Genomic DNA, 21,035 nt, shown 5'->3' with positions numbered 1-21,035 from the left:
ATCTATCTGTATATTTATCTATCTATCTATCATCTTAAAAGTGAAATTATAAGCTATATTTCCATAACCTTGTGCAACAAAAGCCTTCAGCTTACCTATCTTTATCTTATTATCTTATCCATCTTATCTACAAATCTAAAATAAAGAAATGAGAAATCTTTAAGGAGCAGTCTAAAATGAAAAATGTGTTTAGTTTAGTACCACAAAGTAATAGTACTTCAATCAAATATACGAATCAAGCAGCATAATTTAAACAAAGGTAATGGATGAGTTGGTTAAGAATGAGGGACTAATCACTTAATCTTAGATGCTTAAGATAAAATCCTATTTTGGGGGGATTTATTTGTTACTTCTTAAGTAAATATTCATTAGTTAAAATTTAATTAATAATATAGTTACTATATATATATATATATATATATTATACCATATAGTATAGTCATACCACTAGGATTGTTGGTATGCTTTTTCATGTTCTATTTTATACAGTATATTCTTTATAAGCAACACTTTTAAACAGTTTTAAAGGGTTTATTTATGTTTATTGCAAAGTAAAGAGTAATATAGATTCAACATAACCAGCGGGCTTCCAATTTTGACTAAGTACTTCCTTTCATATAACACTGGAACATAAAAACTGCATCAGATTTATAACTCAACGTCATGATTATATTAAATCAATATTGGAAAAGCCATAAATGGGGTTAAATATAAATCAAAATTAGTCGAATCAATTATGACCTGCAGCACTTTCGGTTAGAATATCCCTGCAAATACTTCAGCATCGATGTTTGTGTACAACTTTTTGCCAAAGTGAAGTTGCTTTGGTATTCACTGGGATTTGCAGTTTCTTTCATACTCGCACATATGAGTTTTAGATACTTTTACAAATCGCTACATATTTGGCCTACAGTTACATTACCTCCTGAAGTATAAGTCATCAAAAACATTGTTTTCATGTTCTCAATGTAACGCTTTTAAACCGTCCATTTGTTAGAGCATACGGCAAACCCTCTTGCAATCTGAAGTGTTTGCGTATTTGTGTATCTTTAGAAAGAAGAAAAAACAAAAAACGCTTTTTTTGTGTTTAATTATGTGCCCTAAAGGCACTCAATGCGATGATTTATCAAATGTATACAATACACGAGTATCTGTTTAACGTTATGTTCTGATTACAATGCGAAGTATCTAATGCATTTGTCATAAGTCGCTTTTTATGTGCTGATCCTGAAGTACTTACGCTGGGAAAATCGCCTTATAAAGTCCAGAGTCGAAATGCGATAAGCGCCTCATTCGCACGGGTAAATTCGTTTCGAATGCCCTGTGCCGTATGTTCGCTGGATTGGCGGATTGGTGGATTGCTGGATTTTTGGCATTATTCATTTTATTTATCTAAATATGTACTATTGTGTACTTATGTATCTGGGGTTGTTTGTGTGTTTTCGAGTATATCTAATAATGTTGCATATATAAATTATTTATTGCTGATTTTTCACAAAAAGATAACATCTTTATTTATACTGGTTTCCATAATATGAAAGTCACCCTAATGCCAGCTTTAGTTTTTAAAACGAACGGAAACATGAATATTAAAATGAATGAGAGCCCTGAGTGCTTGACAAGACAATTAGAAAATGACCCAAAATGGTTGCATGCATTGATAAGATAAACAAATCCATTAATATACAGAATGTATATAAAAACACGTGTATACATATTTATATTATTATATGTATTTATATAAGAACGTCTCCATGTACAGGAAGAGTATTCTACTCTGTAGAGATCAAATATTATACAATCTTTAAGATTTTACGTTTAGAACTGCTTTAAAATATGCTCTAACAAATGAATTCCAGTTCTTATCAGATCCATATTATTAAAAGTATCTGCCACAAGAGTTCATAACCCAATATATGCTTATTCTGTTAGTAACAACCAAACTTTTTTTCTGACTTAAGTTCCGGAAAAATATTTTGTTTTCTTGATATCCTATTGCATATTATAAGTATATGTATACCTAACCAAAAGTGTTGTATTTAATAATAAATTCGATTATATTCTTACAATATCGAGTTTCGTTTTCCAATATTCACTGCTTAAAAGTTCTTAGTAAATATGTTAAAGGGAGATCTTGGAGCTGACCAAGATCTTCAAAAAGTAATCGGTTGTAATTTTATGTATTATGCATGGACCCAGATCTCTAGTTTTGTAGATAAATATATCAGCTATTGGTATATTTCAGGTATATGTTTAAATAATTGATTGTTAATGGTTAAGAATACAGTCGAAACTCATCTCTATTGCTGATATATATGTTTTAGCCAAAAACTGACCAAAACTTGCTTCACCCGACTCTTCAATCATTCAGACAATATATTTTATGTTAGACACAGAAAGATGTCTATCATCTTTGCTTTCTTAAGTAGTTTCAATTAAACTTAAGTCAATTGTTGTCTACAGATTCTATATTCAATTCTTTTTGCAAAGTAATATTCACTCAGTTCGGTTAGTGAGTAACATAAGGTAAAAAGGTGAATATGCACACCAGAGAGAGAAATGGATGCAATTAAATCGGTCCATTATGTTATATTTGTAACGAATATACATTTACTCACATATACGTTCATTAATATATAAACACATACATATAAATAATGGCTGCTTATATACATATATATAATATATAAGTATATATCCATAATATGTAAAGTTAAATACATACTCTTAATCACATCATTATAATTTTATGAACTCCTCAGGGTTGTTTATTAAATAGCTTTGGCTGTTTATAAAATTATCTTTTCACACTACTTATTTAAAATTGGAATAAATTAATTTTAATACATTATATTAAGTAATTTAATACAAAAAATTTTTATGTGTAAATTTTACTAGTTCAGTTCTAGACAACAACAAAATTGCTTGGCAACCACAACAGCGTATGTTGTCCATTGTCCACTGTCCATGCCAAACAAAATCACAGACCATGCTTGTCATATAATACTTTAGCCTGAAATACTCTACAATAGCAGAGGAAAATATAAATTATATAAATAATAAGGACCAAATAAAAAGGCAAAATGGCACAATCACCTATGCTGCTCTTGCTGCTGCCAGGATATCAAATCACATTACAAATTTTACACGCTCAAAACGCATGTAATTGGCTTTTAAGTATTTCAACAAATACAGAAAAAAAGGAGTTCCAACAAAAGGACACTCAGAAAGGCCAATGTGCAAGTTAATATTATTTAAGTGGTTATAGTAGATGTTACAAATATCCTTTACATATATATAACGTGCAATATATTAAATCCAACTGGAAGAGATGTGCACGAAGAGGTTGGAATCTCAAGGACCAAAGCATATTTGGCATAGGAACTTAAATATGAAACTGAAGTTGAGTAACTCCAGTGACGCAGCAGGAAGGATTACAGCAATAAAATGTAGTATTTTATTAAAAAATGAAGTATTCAAGTTGACCAACGCATTTTAGGTACAAAAGTGAATTCGGAAATATACCTCATGATGGCTTTTGTAATTTGAGCTTTAAAGTAAACCCTTCTTGCAAATATTACTAGTATTAAATCAAATCAAATTTGATTAAAAACTCTGTAAATAATATGAATGCGTCATGTTTAGAAGTTATTTAAAATGATTTTATAATGAAAAGTAAAAAAATTATTTTATAAATGCAATTTATGTAGTTCCGGAGCTGGCATGCCGGTTGCCAAGTGCAATAACATTTGATTGTTCCAAATTTTATAACAAACTTGAGGCTTGAAGGATTGATACTATTGGCAGCACTTTGAAAACTATAATTTCTTATTTGTAGACTTGTTGGCCTTGTAAGTCAAACATTTGAAATTCATTCAATATTTAAAATTGAAGTTATAAGTTTACAAATTGTTGCCAGTGACAACGTTAAAGTAAAACTCAATATTTGACTATTTGCCTTTTCATATTTTACATATTGACTAATAAAATTGTATTACTTAAACCAACGAAGGTTCTAGAAATCAATGCCATATTACGAAATATCACAATTAAAATAAATGATCACATTATATTATATATATTCTTTCTTAAATAAATTCACGCTATTGTCAAGGTAACACAGATTTTAATATCTGTACTTACGTCACACATTAGTCCAGTGAGGAGCCAGAATCTGCCTACCCTGTTGAATTTCCTGTGGTATATGTACACCGGTGTTTGAAAAGGAGTTGCCGGAGCACCTGTCCATGCTTGTCCAAAACCAGTCTTTAGCTATTGGATGTCCCACTGCTTAATATTAGTATTGGCGACTTACTTTCATTTATGAATCTGTTCAGCTGGTTTTAATATGCCCAACCTTCTAGTCACAATTACGAGGAATAGAGAATAGAGAATCAAACCGGATTTTTATTACTAATTGAGGAGGATTCGTCCTTACTTCTATTTTATCCACTTCAGCAAAGCACTGATCGGGTTGGCTTGCAGGGGCTACTGGACGATTGCAAGAGAAACTCAAGTCCGCATTAATTAACTAAGTAAGTAAGTCAATGTTTTTCCTAAGTCAAGCCTCGTTATTGTTTTTCTAAATTGAAATTTGGACTATGGACTGGTTTGTTAGATGTAATTAAAATTTAAATACAAAATCTGGGGAACAGATCGATGGGCACTAGAAAATAAACCTTGGAAAAGTAGACTAGCTATTTGGAAGGCACTAATTTAATGACTAAATATTTTTTTAGTGCGTTTTGTAAATTATTTTAAATTTTTATTTCATATATACTATATATATCTTCATTAAAATATTCTACTTTGTTTTCTTTTGATATTTATTTATTTATTAAATACACAGCATGTAAAAAGTTCCGATTTCTTAAGTATTTACTTTGCTATCCGTGTTTCACACGTTGTGAGCTTATTAAAAATATTTAAAACAAAGGAAACGTCTGTCACACCTACTTGTGGGTACGTAAGCAACAAAAACAACAGTAACAGCAACAACAACAACTACAATAACAGTTTTGGTGCTTGACATAAACGCAAGCAATTAACATGAGTTAATTTACAGCACACGTCGTTAACACTCTTCAGCATTAACATAAAGTAAATACGAGATTGACGCGCTGGTACCGTTTAAATGCACTTAAAAAACGCTACAGGATATATTTTTATTATTTTAATAATTCAAAAATGGCTGTACTTGTATTAAAAAAAATTATGACTTCAATGTGACAAAACGTGTTACAACAACAAATGAACGGCAGCAGGTGTATGAATGCGGTGAAGTATATGTGCTCTGCTGTTCGTATGTTTTGTTGCGTATTTGAGTAATATACACATATACACACAATCAGCCACTTGAAAATAGTCTTTTGTGTTGAAGCTGTTATACTCGTATGTATGTGTTTTTTTGCTTGTGTTGTTTTTGTTGTTGTTCTCTGAGTGGTTGGGTGAGTGAATGGATGGATGGTTGGATGCTTATTAAAACAGTAACAGCATATTTTGCTTTGGTAACAAAAGTTAACGTTTTTGCTTATGCTTTTCCTTTTCAGTTCTGTTGTTAGCATTAAAATGTTAATTGCCTGAAATTTCTAAGGCAATGTGTATAATTTCTTTTAATAATTTATGTCGTCTTTAATAAAGCGAGGTATTAATGTCACGGTGTGAATTTTGCATGGAATATTGTCACTTTTAATTTTCCACATCGTTTCTTGGTTTTAATGAGCCACAAAAATGGCGTCGTCATGCGGTAATGTAAGCAAAATTAATATAAATTTTTATTAAAGAACAAATTAATTCCAAGAAGTTGTTAAATAAAATTTCTGATTAAATTTTTTAAATTTTTGTATGGATTTAAAATAGATTACGGTTTGAAGTGCAGTTAATAAATAAAAACAAATTAATGAGACATCGTAGTGCATCAATTTTATTTCATCATTAAAGCCTTGTGCGAATTCGAGTAAGTTGATGGTAAATTGAGAGAAATAGTAAATTATGTCGGTATGTTGGTATTTACCAGAATTTCGATTAGGATAAACTAGATAAAAATTAGGTAAATTAGGCGTAACCATTGTAAAAATTTTATAAGATGTTTAATAAATAAATTTGAAAACTTTTAACCAAAATATTTACATAAAAATGAAGTGAAAAAATCCTAAAGAATTTCAATTTACTTTAACTCAATTTACTCGAATTCGCACACAGCCTAAATTCATCATCATTATCATCACCAAATTTGATCATTTGCAAGGACATCCCCGAACTCTACTGGAAGTTGAAGAGACGCATTCACATATTTTCATTAATCATTACATTGATTTGATTAAGATAAAATTAAATTATTACAAATAAAGTATTAAACGTCTATTTTCACCAGTGTTGATGGCAATTAGCCTTAATAATATTACAAAATTTTTAAGAGCAGTAGACCTTGTTTTTCACAACTTGTTACTTTTTTTTGAAAATGGAATGGTGACTAAACAAACAAAAAAACAAAAATGAAAAGAGTAAAATTAAAATTTTGTTCCATTTGTGCAAATATCAAAATTAACACACTCAATATAATGTTTGCACCCAACGAATGCACAAAGGACATGTTTCAAACACAAAAATGCAATTGAATTTTCGGCAAATATAAAAAACAACAACAACAAAAATTGCTTACAAGTTACAAGCCAAGCGCGAGTTAAAAAAATACAACAAAAAAACAACAAAAAAAAAATATGCTTAACCAAACCAAAATGTAAAAATTGCCAAAAAAAAAGTTTGATGCTTTGATTGTGAGTCCATTTGCCACTCTAACAAGTTGCAAATTTGCTTATGCCTCAAAAGCAATCGTTAAAGCGAAAAAAAAGTCACTCAACAAAAAAAAAACTTTTTTGATGGAGTAAAAAAATGCATGAAAGTGGACATTGACCAACTGCACGTAAACACACACACATACACAACATTATTTTGCATGTCAATCATGCACGTTGTTACACATAAAGCACATCCATATTCGCTGGCAGGCTTGATGCCTTTACCGCATGCACTTGGACGGCGCAACAATAGAGCCCCACCGCAGAGACGGAAGTAGACTTTGCCAACAATGTCGGTTGCTTTTGTTTTTGTTCTTGTTGTTTTGGTTGTTGCAGTTGTTGTAGTAGGGGAAGTTGTTGTAGTTGTTTTGAAATCTATGCAATATTCCGTTGCGGTTCAAATTTAATATTCACCCGCGTAAATAAACCTTTGTACGTGGAACGCATTGCATTGTTGTGCTATGCGAGTTGTTGCTGCTGTTGTGGCTATTTGTTTGCTTATAAAGAGCTGTCAGGAGGGGCTTTAAGTGTCTGATGTTGAAGTATTTGCTGATTTAAAGCTGTTGTGCTCGTCCTATGTAGAACTCTTAACAAAGTAATTGCTATTTAAAGTTGAATTTATAAATATGTTTGATGACTTTCTATGGTAGTCCCATAGAGTTGCAGTAATATCGTTGGGAGTGATACTCAAGTTTAGCTTGAATCATAATGTTACCATAAAACTAAATTAAAGCCACCCATTTCATTTTTCCTGATTTTAGTTGGACACCGCTTTGACAACATACAGGACAAGAATCCTATGTGACCCTTTTTCAGTTGGCTCTCTCATAGGTGGCAAAAATACTTTTACTGCACCTTCACCATTGGAACCATGTGAAAATGGATCACAAAAAACTCTTGTGGAGGGTTCCCTAGTGAAGAGTTCAGAAGAAGGGCGGCAAAAATTCTTTTACTAAACCCTTCTTGAAGTCTTGTCTTGCACATTGTCAGAGTGGTGCCCAGCTTATATCAGAAAGAATTGAGTGAGCATGTTTAACTACTCAATAACAACATAATATGAAAAATTAAAAAAAAAATAAATAAAAATAATAATAATAAAAATAATAATAATAATATATATTTGAATATAAATAATAAGAAATTAATAATAATGAATATGTTAATAATAAGAAACAGCACGGTCAGCAGACGCACATATGCAAATACATAGATGGATTCATTAAATTGATTCAACTATCATCTGGACTAGAGTAAAATAGAGTGGAAAATAAACTAGGTACTGGATTTCAGATTAGACTACCATAATTGTGACTAAATAATATGTAAATAGTATTATGATATAAAATATAAATAATAATAAATTAAAATGAATAATAATCAGGAACAACAAGATTAGCAGAGACATAAAAATTGTAGATAGGGAGACAAACAGATAGATTCGTAATATCCGACTATGCCGACTATAGTAACACATAACAGAAAATGAGAGGGGTGCTGGCTCCGAAAGCACAGTATCACGACCATAAATAATATTGAGGCATAGCAAGATCTGCAGGCACACAAATATTTTTAGATTGACAGATTAGATTCGCTATATCAATGCGTCCGTATGTAGATTAAAGTGTAATAAAATTGACAAAGAGAGAGGTATTTGCTTCTAGAGCAAACTGATCTGACTGACTGAACAATCATGATTGATTTTTGGCATGTAAACTAATAAAATATGTAATTCAAAGGTATTAATGTCTTTCGAATAAGGTAACCGTTACTAATGAATTTTTTGGGGGTAGTAATGGATTTCAGCTTTCACATGGAAAGCTGATACTGGATAAGGTCTGCAATTTTCTATTATAAATCATACGTTAACTGCAGAAAATTCACAGTTGAACGTTGATACTACTACGGTAGTGACTTGAAGAATATGCAATTTCAAACTCTTCCGTGGAAAATATGGTCACTCTTCCCTTGAACCTCATCACTAAAAAGTTGGCGAAACTAATATACCATATATGTCTTTATTCAGAAGAATATATAAATATTAGTACTGGCAAATTATCTTATTTGTGACTATTCTATAGGCAATACGTAATGTATGTGCGTATTTTGTGGCTGAAGGCTATGTATTAGCATTTTCCGAATTTAGCTTATATCCAATACAAATCAATAAAAATATTGAATTAAAAAAATCAGAAATTATGTTGAAAACTTTACTTAAACACTTTTGTTGTGGAAGCCTTTTGTTATCCTGCGATGCAATACTCGTATTTCCAACAAAAAACAAACAATAAAAACTAAAGTCAAGTGGACATGTCGGGCAAGTCGCGTTGTTATTTGCTGGATAAAAAAAAGCTAATGCAATTCTGCGGCCAAATTCATGTCAATCAACTCGACGGCAGCTGCTGCTGCTATTGGAGGCTATTGGAGGCAGGAGGAAAGCAATTCTCGTGCACAAAAGGTTAGCTATAAACGCTGTGACATGGCGTTAGTTGCCGGAGCTACTGCATCAATTTTAAAAATGGCGTAAAAGGGTAGCGAAATGCGAATAAATGTCGCTGCGAACATGAAGCGACATGTGCACTTTATGGTTCCAACACACGCTACAAACTGATGCATACCCAATGTACGTGCGAATCAAGGTAATGCGGGGGGATTCAGTGAGATTCATGCAGTTCAACTGCAATTCCAATACTTTGCACTTTGTGCCAAAGTAGAGATTGCGCGCTCCGGCATTGTCAGCATCAATGGCGGTGGAAAGCTGTCAGTTAAACATGCAGGCATGAAGCAACATTTTTTGGTTTCATGCATTTTTATAAATGCAAGTAAAAGTGGTTTTTCTCTTATTCTGTTTTTTTGTGTTTTTGTTGGAATAAATGAAAATGGCTACGCGGTTGCTTTTTGTTTTTGTTTACTTCATGCATATTTGTTACCGCCAACTTACCGAGACAAGCCTCGCCGTCCAACAGCAACCAATTCTGGAAGAAACTGTCACTGCTGCAGGTTAAGTGAAGTGTGAAGCAAATTTAGTCTGTGTTTGTGACACTAATTATTGGCCTTCCGCTATGACCGAAGTTGGTCTTTATAAGCCACATAGAGTAAGAGTCACTACCCGACCTCAGGATAGCTATTGTGCATTTGACTTTGTTAGATGGGTTAGGAGTATGGATGCGAGGGTTTCATTGCATTCATTTGTGGTTGTCATGGAATTTTATATGCAACATTTAAACAACTGTGATCACTTTGACAGTTCGTAAATTGCAACAATTAGTGGAAATTTGCTGCTAAGTGAGATTTGTTGATATACCCAGTGAGTGGTTCCAAAAAAACAAAAAAATTTTTGCAAATTAATGTATTATCATATCAATATTTTGGATTAATTAATTAATTAGCTTCCTATATTAGACAAATGATTTTTGTGCTATTTTCTAGAGAAACTAATTTTAATGGATATATAAAGAGTATTTATTTGCTCTAAAGATAAGCACCGATTCTCAATAGAACTAGCGAAACCTAATCTCAAGTTTTCCTGCGGGAAAACTTAATCTCCGCTACGATCTAAACATCTGTGATATGTGACAGAGTTTCCTTTTGAACTGATTAATAATAACACTTCTAAACACGTTTTTTGTGACTATCTACATTTGGTCTTGAATACCAACCATGAGAGTGCTGGGCGAGAGCAACTGTTTCCAACTGATATTACGAACTTCTCAACGAAAGATATTCTGACTGTCATTCAGTTTTACTGGAGATTTGTTATTTATCTATCTACATTCTGTGAAGTCAATAGTTCAGTATTATTTCATGGATAATTATAGCCAACACGTTTACTTCTGAGCCTTACGACTTAAAATTATTTGCATTAGACTCTTTTAGATAATCTTTATTAAACGATGTATACTATGTTCAGAAAAAGAAGACAGCATTTATATGTGATTTTGCATTAGACTCACTTCATATTAATTAAATTGTTTCTATCATCGAAAGCAATATACGATAGTGAAATATATATGAAAAATTTACCAGACATAATGAGAATTATAATTTTGTTGACGTCATAATATAATATGGTGATGCTTATTTGATGTATTATATGATGTATTATACTTTTATGATATACTTTTTGTATATATTATATATTTACAACAAATTCATTTAGGTGAAACTGGTTGTTCGTAAGTAATGGATAGATCTATTCGTCCAAACCTTATCAGATAAAAAAGACTCCTCTATGTAGATTTTGTTGTAAGCATTCTTATCAGTACTTGAAAACCTCTGCTTAGACAGACTTTTAAACGATGTTTATAGATTAGACATAAGTGGTATCTGAATCTAGACTGTGTGGGCCGTAGTTTTAGTACACAATTATCATGCTATCTGTGCATTGTACATTAACAATAATTCTGTTACGACTTTTCTATGGCAAGAATATTGCGGACTATACTTTTTATATTACATTAGGAAACAAACTCTGTAACATCAATAAATAAGGTTATCGTTGTTAGAATAACAATGATGCCCTTTCTGTCGGATTATCTTATGAAAAGTAATAATTTACAATATTAGAATACTTTCAATTAGTCAAATCTTTAAAATATTTCTTGTAAAATAGCTTTTTTGAAGGTAAAGAAATTGGATTGCAAGATTTATATTACAAGTCGTTTGAATAGGCTTCATAATAGGTGGATAATATGCAATCCTGTTAAGGATTTTACTTTCAGTACCAGTGTTCCGGCAAAATTATAATATTTCTGATTCTTTGAGATGTTCAGCCTTAGAAACTTATTGGAACCAATAAAGGGTAGATCCAAAAAATGTTTCTATTGTAAAAAGTTTACATTCCACTAATTCTATTATAGAGCATATGTTTCAATTCTGAATTAAAATTCTTTACCATATTCTGTATAAAAATGAAACTTATTGGAACCAATAAAGACTATGTCCAAAAAAATGTATAAATATTCTTGTTTCTGTTGTAGAAAACTTGCATTCCATTAACTCTATTATAGAGCATATGTTTTTTTCTTAAATTAAAGTTCTTCACCACATTCTGTGTAAAAATGGTTCCACTATTTCTACCTTGAAGCGGTCAATTCATATATCTCATTTCGCAAATATTTTTAATATCAAAGGTACAACTGCATTCTCTGCCTGCCACCCACATCCTACCACTGCTTTTGATACGAATATGCCAACATTTTTGTTATCATTTATAATTTTTGACAATTTACGATTGTCTGTCATGGTTTTAAAGTTCATTGTGTGCTCCATTGTGCGGTGTTTACTTCGCTCGGAAATTCCAGACTGCCGTGACGGAGGACCTCTTCAATTTCGCGTATTAAATAATATTTGCAGTGTGCATGAATACTTTTGGTCTGCCTTTGTTGGTTTTAGCACTCAATTGGAGGTTTTTTTCGGGTTGGTTGGGGTTATTTTTTTTTTGGACATTCAGTTTTAGTTGTTTTTGTGCTGTTTCATTTTTTGGTCGTCTTGTGCAATCTACAATCTGCACTGTGCCGGCTCTGCGCTGTTTAAATATGGCGTTCCTTTGTGCCGAACGTTGTCGCGTATGCACATTGCGGTCGCCATATTGCATTGCATTTTTATGTTTGCACTGTGTTTCGTTGTGTTGTCAGATTTTGTGGTGCATTTTTTGTGTTGTTCCTGATTGTTGATATTAAATGTGTGTGGGCTTTTAGGCGTATATAGTGGGCGTAGAGCATGTGTGGGTCAGCAGCTGCTCATTGGAAGCTGGGTATTGCGTACTGTACAGTGTTGAAGATTTCTGAGCACAACACTTTAACAACACTAGAAATTTATTCATTATTTGTTTTTTTTGTTTTTTTTTGTTATTTTGGTGTACACTTAAGCTTGAGTTGTTGTTTTTATCCTTGCGGAGGATTGCATCCGATGTTTGCATGGACATTGATAAGCTGGAATGTTGTTGTAGCTGTTTTGTTAATATTTCATTTGTTATTGTAATTATGTTTTTGTTTTTACTTATTTTACCTTGTTTTTTGGTAAATTTCGTTAAAACACGAATGTTATTTTTCATAAAATCCTTTCGTATTATCTTTTTTTTTCCTGGGCTTTTTTGTGTTTTATTGAAGAGACATAGTCTGCAGACTGTTGGATTATTGTGCTGATTTTGTGGGTGCACAGAAGGCGCATATTTACGTACGATTCGCAATAAGGCGATTTATGGTAGAATTATGAAATGATTAATGAGCGCCGAGTGAAAAAGTTTGATAAAGTGCTTTTTGTTTGTGGTGACCGCAATGGTGCTGCATTGCCTCTCATTGATGGAGCTTGGAATTTTGGCCGGATTTTCGAAAGCTTGTGTTTTAAATTGTGGTTACTTAATTGAAGTGGCGAGCTTAATTTGGTTGATCTGCGATTGCGGTTGTCGCCGGATTATAAGCATTAATAAAGGATGATTTCGTTGCATTTGCAGACAGAATTTAGCAACGCTTGAATTTTCATTTTATTAAAAATAAATTTTTATTTACTGAATTAGTAGAAGAATAAGAAAAAATGAGAATTAATAAAGTCTTAATTGTTGCATGTCTTCAGAAAACACTGCGGTTATTACACTCAGAAGATAACATAGTAAAATCTAGTATGCTGTATGCAATGAGGATTGAGTTTTTGGTTGAAAGCCTCAAGTTCTGATTCATTATACATCATTTGAATATAATTGCAATCATCTATAAGTTTTTTATTTATATTAATTTGAATTTAATCGATTTTGAATGGGACTTAAACAAAGACTTTGTATAAATTTGATGGCTGAAGGTCTGTCAGCAACTCTACAACATCAAATGCGTAATTTAGTTGCATCAAGAGATCTAAATATCATTATAAATTTTAAAATTATTATTTTGCTTATATTGTTGAGAAGTATTAAAAGCTTTTATGTAAGATTTCAACCCACTAAATCTACTTTTTATGATGCTGAATTCTTAAGCTAGCTGAAATTCGTTATCTGTTAGTTAAAAAGTGGCTACAATCCTATTGTCACTTCTTTTTGCAGTAGTCAGTGAAATATGGCAGAGATCTACAAGCTTCCAGAAACACAAGATAAGCTCCATCCGAGCTAAGAGAGCATGGACAGCTTTTAAAATGTTGGACCAAATCGTACAAAAATGGGATTGTTTTTTATCTGTTCCATTCTGTATTGAATAAATTGAAATATTAATTTTTTATAATCTCAAGTTTTAAAGGACTTTTAAATATATAAAATGTGAGGACATTCGATTTATTGCTGCACTTAAAATCATAAACAAAATATTAATTTATATGAAAACACGCAAGTCAAGACCTTAAAATCATGAATAAAATATTTGCCTTTCCAAATGTATGTATGTCATGACCCTAATAATGCGTTTCCACTAGCTTCGTTCGACCAGTTAACTTACTTGAGATTCAAGTAAATTACTAAGTAATTTCAAGTAAGTAAAGTAATTTCAAGTAAGTAAAGTAATTTCAAGTAAGTTAACTGGTTTAAGCCAGTGGAAATATATTATAAAATTGTTAATAAAATATTCGTTTATGTAAGTTTAAGTAAGTCAGGACCTTATTTTTTAGTTAGTTATTTCATTTTAAGGGTGGAAAGGATATAAAACTGAAAATCTATATAGTTTGAATGGTACAAAATAAAATATTTTTAATTTTCACTATACTCAACCATAGAAAATTTTATTTCTGATATTATTTCTGATATATTAGATATTATATTATCTATGTACTTAACAAACATTAATTAAATGGTCAAAATTTTTCTAATAGATATATACCAATGAAGGATCTCATTTTATTCATGTTGATATAAAAAAATTTCATCCGCAAAATAAAAAGTACTAATGTCTATACACAAAAAGTTTGCATTCTGTCAATTAAACTTCAATAAATTTATTCTTAAACGAATCTGTTAGTTATTTGTACTATTAATTTAATTTCAATAAATTTTTTTTTAATTTTTTTTTTACCACAAAAAGTTTTGACTGTAAAATCACAATATATTTCCGAACGATTTCAACGTATAAAATTATCTCATCACGGTCTGAGAGTTTAAATAAATATTAGCAACTCAATGGCTTTAAAATAATAGTTTATAAAATTAACTTTTATCTGCATAAAATAGTAACATTTGTATAAATATAAAATGAAGGATAACAACAACAATTGAATGAAATATGTCAAATAATTAAAAAAGTTTCCAGTGTTGCGAGTATTTCGAAAAAAGGATATAAAACCGCATTCGATGCGGTTATTGTGGCTAACGGGAAGGATGGAAACAATACATCGACAACTTTTTTAATCACTTAATAAAATCAATCAAAGCAAATTCAATGCGGTTAAAGGATATCACTGTCACATGCTTTTTCTAAACAATAAACACGGAAGGGATTTCTCTGATATTAAATCAACGACTTTTAATTAATACGAAAATAAATTAAAAGAAACTGAATGGATTCAATTTTAGCATTTTATGTCAATAAAAAAGGATATTACCTTTTAATTGAGAATACATGGAATACATTGAAATATCAATGATTTATCGTACAGGTCTTCTACCGTATAGGTAGAAATTTATAATAAAAGTATAAAAAAATGAAATTGAATAATTGATGGAAACATCATCTTATTATTTCTTCACTGTGTTCTCTTATTTATTAACACTACGTCTATTCACTTCGCTAGTAATGAGGTCGATAATTCCCTACTATCGGAATATACACATCATATGAAATAAAATGAAGTATTATATATTAATTAAACTAATTAAATTCAAATTAAATTAAGTGGAAGAAGTTAAACGAGAAGATAAGAGTTTTTGTACAATAGTCACTTACTGAAAATAGAGATCAAAATAGTGAAAAGAAAGATAATATATGTAAGGTAACAAAGGCAAAACAAAAAATATCAACCGCAAAGAAGATTCAGAGAATCACGTTAATTTGCCTTGATGCCACTATGACTCTCCCTGTAATGTGTCCACCTATATTGGTTAGGACAGGCGAAACTGTGGACCCTTATTCGCTACGAGATTTACACTTCCAGTCGGGTGCCGTAAGCGAAACTCACTCACTACTGGTTACCTCACTCACTACTCGTGTGTCATCGAAGAGGTGGGCTGCTGTTGGTACTTACCAACGGTTTAATAACCTCTGCAAGGAAAAGAATAGAAGCAATTAATAACTGCCAAACGTTCCAAAAGAACTGTTAGCAAAACCATAGGAAGAAGAATGCATGACATATTACATTTCCTGAAATACAAGCTACTACTAATATTTACCAATAGTTCCACAAGTTCTGTAAGCAAAATAATATATCAAAATATACCGCATCTCTTGCAAGCTAAGCTGATACTCATATCTATTAGTAGTCGAACAAGTACTGGAAGTAATAGCGTAGAAAAAAGAATGCATTATATGTCGTGTATATTGCGAGACACGATTCTACCGCTATTTACCTATCATCCAACTAGCATTGTTAGTAAAATAATAGAGAGAACAATATACCGTTTCTTGTGTCTTTTGGAAGATGGACATTATTGGTATGCATAATATGTCGTGTCTCTTATAGGAAAAGCTGCCACTGGTATCTAAAATTGATTCAACATATACTATAAACAAAAGAAAAGGAAGAAGAATACATCACATTTAGTGTTACATGTCATATGGGTAGTTATTGCTATATGCAAATCGTCCAACAAAGACAGTAAGAAAAATAATAGGAAGAAAAATGCATGATATAACGTATCTCCTGCAAGACAACTTACTACTGATATCTCCCAATGGCTCCACAACTACTATAAACAAACGAATTTAAAGAAGAAATTAAGTGAAAGTAAAAGAATAGGAAGAAGAACATATGATATACATTTCCTGCTAGACAACTTGCTACTGGTATCTACTAAATAAAAGATCCAAAACAAAAGAGAATGTAGCATATCTTATATCTCAAGTGAGATGGATAGTTATTGCTATTTGTCAATGGTGTAACAAACACTGTAAAGTAATGAATAAGAAAAACAATATAACCTCGCATCTCTTGAGAGGTATGCGACTCTTGATACCTAGCAATGGTTCCAGAAGTACTGTGAGCAAAATAATAAAAAGAAAAACGTATGATATATCGCATCTCCTGTGACACAAGCTGCTATTGGTATCTATTAATGGATTGAATAATATCATATCGTATATCTCATGGAAGATGATCGGCCACTAATATATGTCAATGGTGTGACTCCGGTTGGAAAGTAAAGAATAGGAAGAAATAACTATACTTCATTACACTTCCAATCAATTTTATAGAATAAAATGAAAGTAAAAACAATTAAAAAATTATTTTTTTTTTAAAAAATAAACAGTTTAGTTACCTCTAAAACTCCTATAATAAAATGTTCATTGAAACGAATATTTGAAAAAGGATATTTTTCTTTAAAATTTTGTTACTTTTAGTAAACGATTGCATCCTTTAAACTACACAACACAAGTGTATTGCAAAAATGTTATCTTTGTGCAATTAAAACAGAAATTTCAATAAAATTCTACTTGGCATTTTGCATTGTTTAATCACTCATCATTACCTACTATGAGGACAACGTTTACATACTCGAGGACATGAACTGCATGAAATTCCTGACTTATAATGTCAGTTGTCGTATCTGTACGAATGCGAATACAAGTGATCCTTTAACTCGTCCTCGTACTCATCCTAACTGGTACTGATTTTATTTGAAAATTTATTCGATTCGTTTATTCTGTTGATCCTTTAAATTAAAAATTTTATGCTTAAACATTTGTGTTACCTAAAGTGTCACTGTGTGTAGGAGTTGGTGATGTTGTTGTTGTTGTTGTTGTTGTTTTTCGGTACCAAAGCCTGAGCTTGGCAATTGTACAAATCTACTGATGATGACAAAGTGGGTGACTCAATGTAACTAATAAGTGCCACAGTAGCAGTGGTTTGTGTGCAGTAATAATACCAGTGCATCAATGGCAATGGCTACGGAAATAGCAACTAAAACTGAGCTGAGCTGAGCTGAACTGAACAGAACTGGTGACGTAGTCAGGAGTTATGGTAGTGTTGAGAAGCCTTTTTTGTGATATCCTTCGTTAGGTTTCAGTTTTATATTAGTCTGTGCTAACTGCTACTCCTAATGAACTTGAGTGTACCCGTTCGTTGTCATTTCAGTTGTTAACAATTTTACCTCTTGAATACTGAATTTTGACATTGCACTTCTGTTTTACTTGTTGTAGTAGTAGTAGTTGTTGTTGTTGTTGTTGACTGTTCATTTGCAATGTTAGTTCATTTTGATTGCTAATTGGTTTGTTAAACAATAGCAAAAATGTTTTAACGAATTGGCCAAAAATTTATCAACGCTATGTTGGTTAAGTTCTGGCGAAATGGTGACGCTGGTGAGGCTGGTGAGGTGCTGGATGACGATAAATTTGATTTATGTTTTGCTTAGCAAATAATTTGTTATTATTGGCTTAGACAATAGCTTAGATAGCAAAATGGTAAATACTGCTTTAAACTTAAAAAAGCATAAAATGTTTTGTATGACTTGGATTATGTGGATCGAAATTGATGGAAATATTAAGGAACTTAATGGAAATCAAGAAGAAAGGGTTAATAAATTTGTACGATTTCATCATATATGGAAAAAATGTCATAAGAGTAGCATACATACATGACAGATAACAAAGTAAGTAGGCCTCATAAGATGTATGGCTCATTAAAGCTTCTTGTGTAGAGTACAGCTTCAAGTTCAGCTAGCTAGTTTAAAGAGCTTTATCTAAACATATTTATATCGAAATTAGAAAACTACTATGCCGGATAGTTGATATACTGATAATACTGGACAGTTGCTTGAGCAGATACTGGACTGGATATAAAAAATACATAATACATAATAGATATATAATGACGCTTACATTTATTGTTCACTATAATATTACATACTCTAGTTTAATACAGCCATATATCTGGTTTCCCTATAAAATTAGCATTGTTAATCACAAATCAGAATTAATCAGAACTTATCAGCTTTCAGGTAGTATATTTATGACATTAATAGTGCATGTGAATCAGCTTAGTCTAAGAAAGCCATGTCTGGTTAAATGCTTTAATAAAGTCGATACTGGAGAGAAAATTTCAATTGATGGAAGCTTATGGTTATGAAAATCAAAAAATTGACTTACTTATGATAAGGTAGACACAATTAAAAGGACTATATTTGGAAGAATTACTAAGACCTAATGTTATTAAGAAGTGTCATGCTAAAAAGTTAGGTTAAAGAGTGGTAATAGATGTGGAATATTAATATTTTTTAACACTTCTAACACTTTCTAACACTCCAGACGATAGCTGCAGACTTTGTTACGAAGAAGGGCAAACAGCAGAACACATTCTGTGGTACTGTAATAGTCTCTCCAGACTCAGAATTCGGTACTTATCAACTGCCAATCCACTTATAATGGAATTAGACAATATCTCTCCAAAGGACGTAACTGCTACTCGTCTATAGAACTAAACTGTGTGTGTCGAAATAATCCTAAAAGGATGTAGTGATGCGGTGATAAGTTCCCAACTAATTTAAAACATAATCTAATATAATCTAACTACATAATGCATTACAATCGAAAATGGGAGCCTTCAGACTACTAATAACAAAACTTATTGGTTTATTTCTAGGAGTCCTTTTGACTTCACTACTTCTTCAAACACTCCTACAAACTACATAATGTTATGATATCAAAACGTGGGAATATTGCTTTCAAACTATTAAGAGTTAAACTTACGGGATTATTTATGAAAGTCCACTACATTTTACCACTCCTTACATAATACACCCCCTCCACCTAGATAATGTAATGATATTGAAAATGTGCTATTAAAGACTTTCGTTCAATACTTAATGTGAAATTAAACATTTCATCGAAATTACTTCCAACCCAAAACTATTTCAATGATGCTTTTCCAACGGCTCTTCTGGTGTTTCAGCAACGGCTTTTGTTTCGCTTTTTGCTCGCCGGAGCGGTGGAAATATGCATTTAAATCGCGCTAATTCAGCGAATTTCATGTACGGTTGACCATTGTATTCATTAAGCAGATTCGCAATCGACCACCGATCTGGCAATATCATGCATTTAATTAATGAAAATTTACGTTTTATGTCTTTTGTGCGTTAAAATGTGAAAATTGCGAAAATTGAAAAACTATTTTCCAATTTTTTTCCATTGCCGCACTCAAAAATTTTCGCTATTCTCGCCAATTTTCCTTTTTTTTCTGGTACTTTTGATGTGAAAAGGCAAAAAAGGTAATATGTTACTTGCAAATGTGTTATTTAAATGCGAAAAATAGAAAATAAATTTTGCCAAATTACGTATAAAACACGTTAAGCTATAATAGGTCAGAGAGGGGCTGGAAAAATTAGGCAAAAGCGATTTGTTGCTAGGAGGTGTCCGGGAAGGGCGGTGAGAAGCACACAAAGTTAATCAATGCACTGCAATAAAATATTTGAAAAAATTTTGTGTTAATTTTTTTGATGCCAACACACGGACATTTGATGGGCTATCGGCTATGGGCCACAGGCTATGCAGCGGGGCAGACGGCAAGTGCACACATTAGTGAAGCACAAATTTACTTGGTTCATTGCTTGTTTGTTAACTTTGGCCAACGAAAAAATGTTGCACCGACGATAAAAGCTGCTGGTGTGGCAACAGTGCGTATACGTAACGTCAAATGCAACGAACGAACGAACGAACGACGAACGCATGTACGGCGTTAATAGCAAGAGAAACCGTCGTAGCGACGGTGGCGGCAATAGTGGCGGCGGCGGCGGCTACGGCGTGTAATTGCAACGTTGCATTTAATTTCTTTGTGTTTTGTTAAAATGGCGTCTTTAGCGAGGGATTGAGGTGCACCTATATTTAACATGCAATAAAGAGCCATGCCGTGAACTTTGATGTGCAAGCACCCGCGCCTACAACCGTTGCTACAACCGTTGGTTTGCGCTCGAAGCGTTCGCAGTGCTGGCAACATTGCAATGCGCCTGAATTACTTTTATTTCGAATTTTGTACGTTTTCTGCGGCGTTTTTGGTGCTTTTGTTTAATTGCGTTGTTGTCGATTTTCCGGCAGGCTTTTGTGTGCTTCTGTGCCATTTTTATTTTGGAATTTTTTCCGTTGCTTTGCATTTTGTAGTCTTAGTTGGATTTTTGCGTGTGCTTGG

The sequence above is a fragment of the Teleopsis dalmanni genome, chromosome 1, assembly GCF_002237135.1.
Source record: "Teleopsis dalmanni isolate 2A chromosome 1, ASM223713v2, whole genome shotgun sequence".
In the NCBI taxonomy this organism is placed as follows: Eukaryota; Metazoa; Arthropoda; class Insecta; order Diptera; family Diopsidae; genus Teleopsis; species Teleopsis dalmanni.
This window is presented reverse-complemented; position numbering follows the sequence as displayed.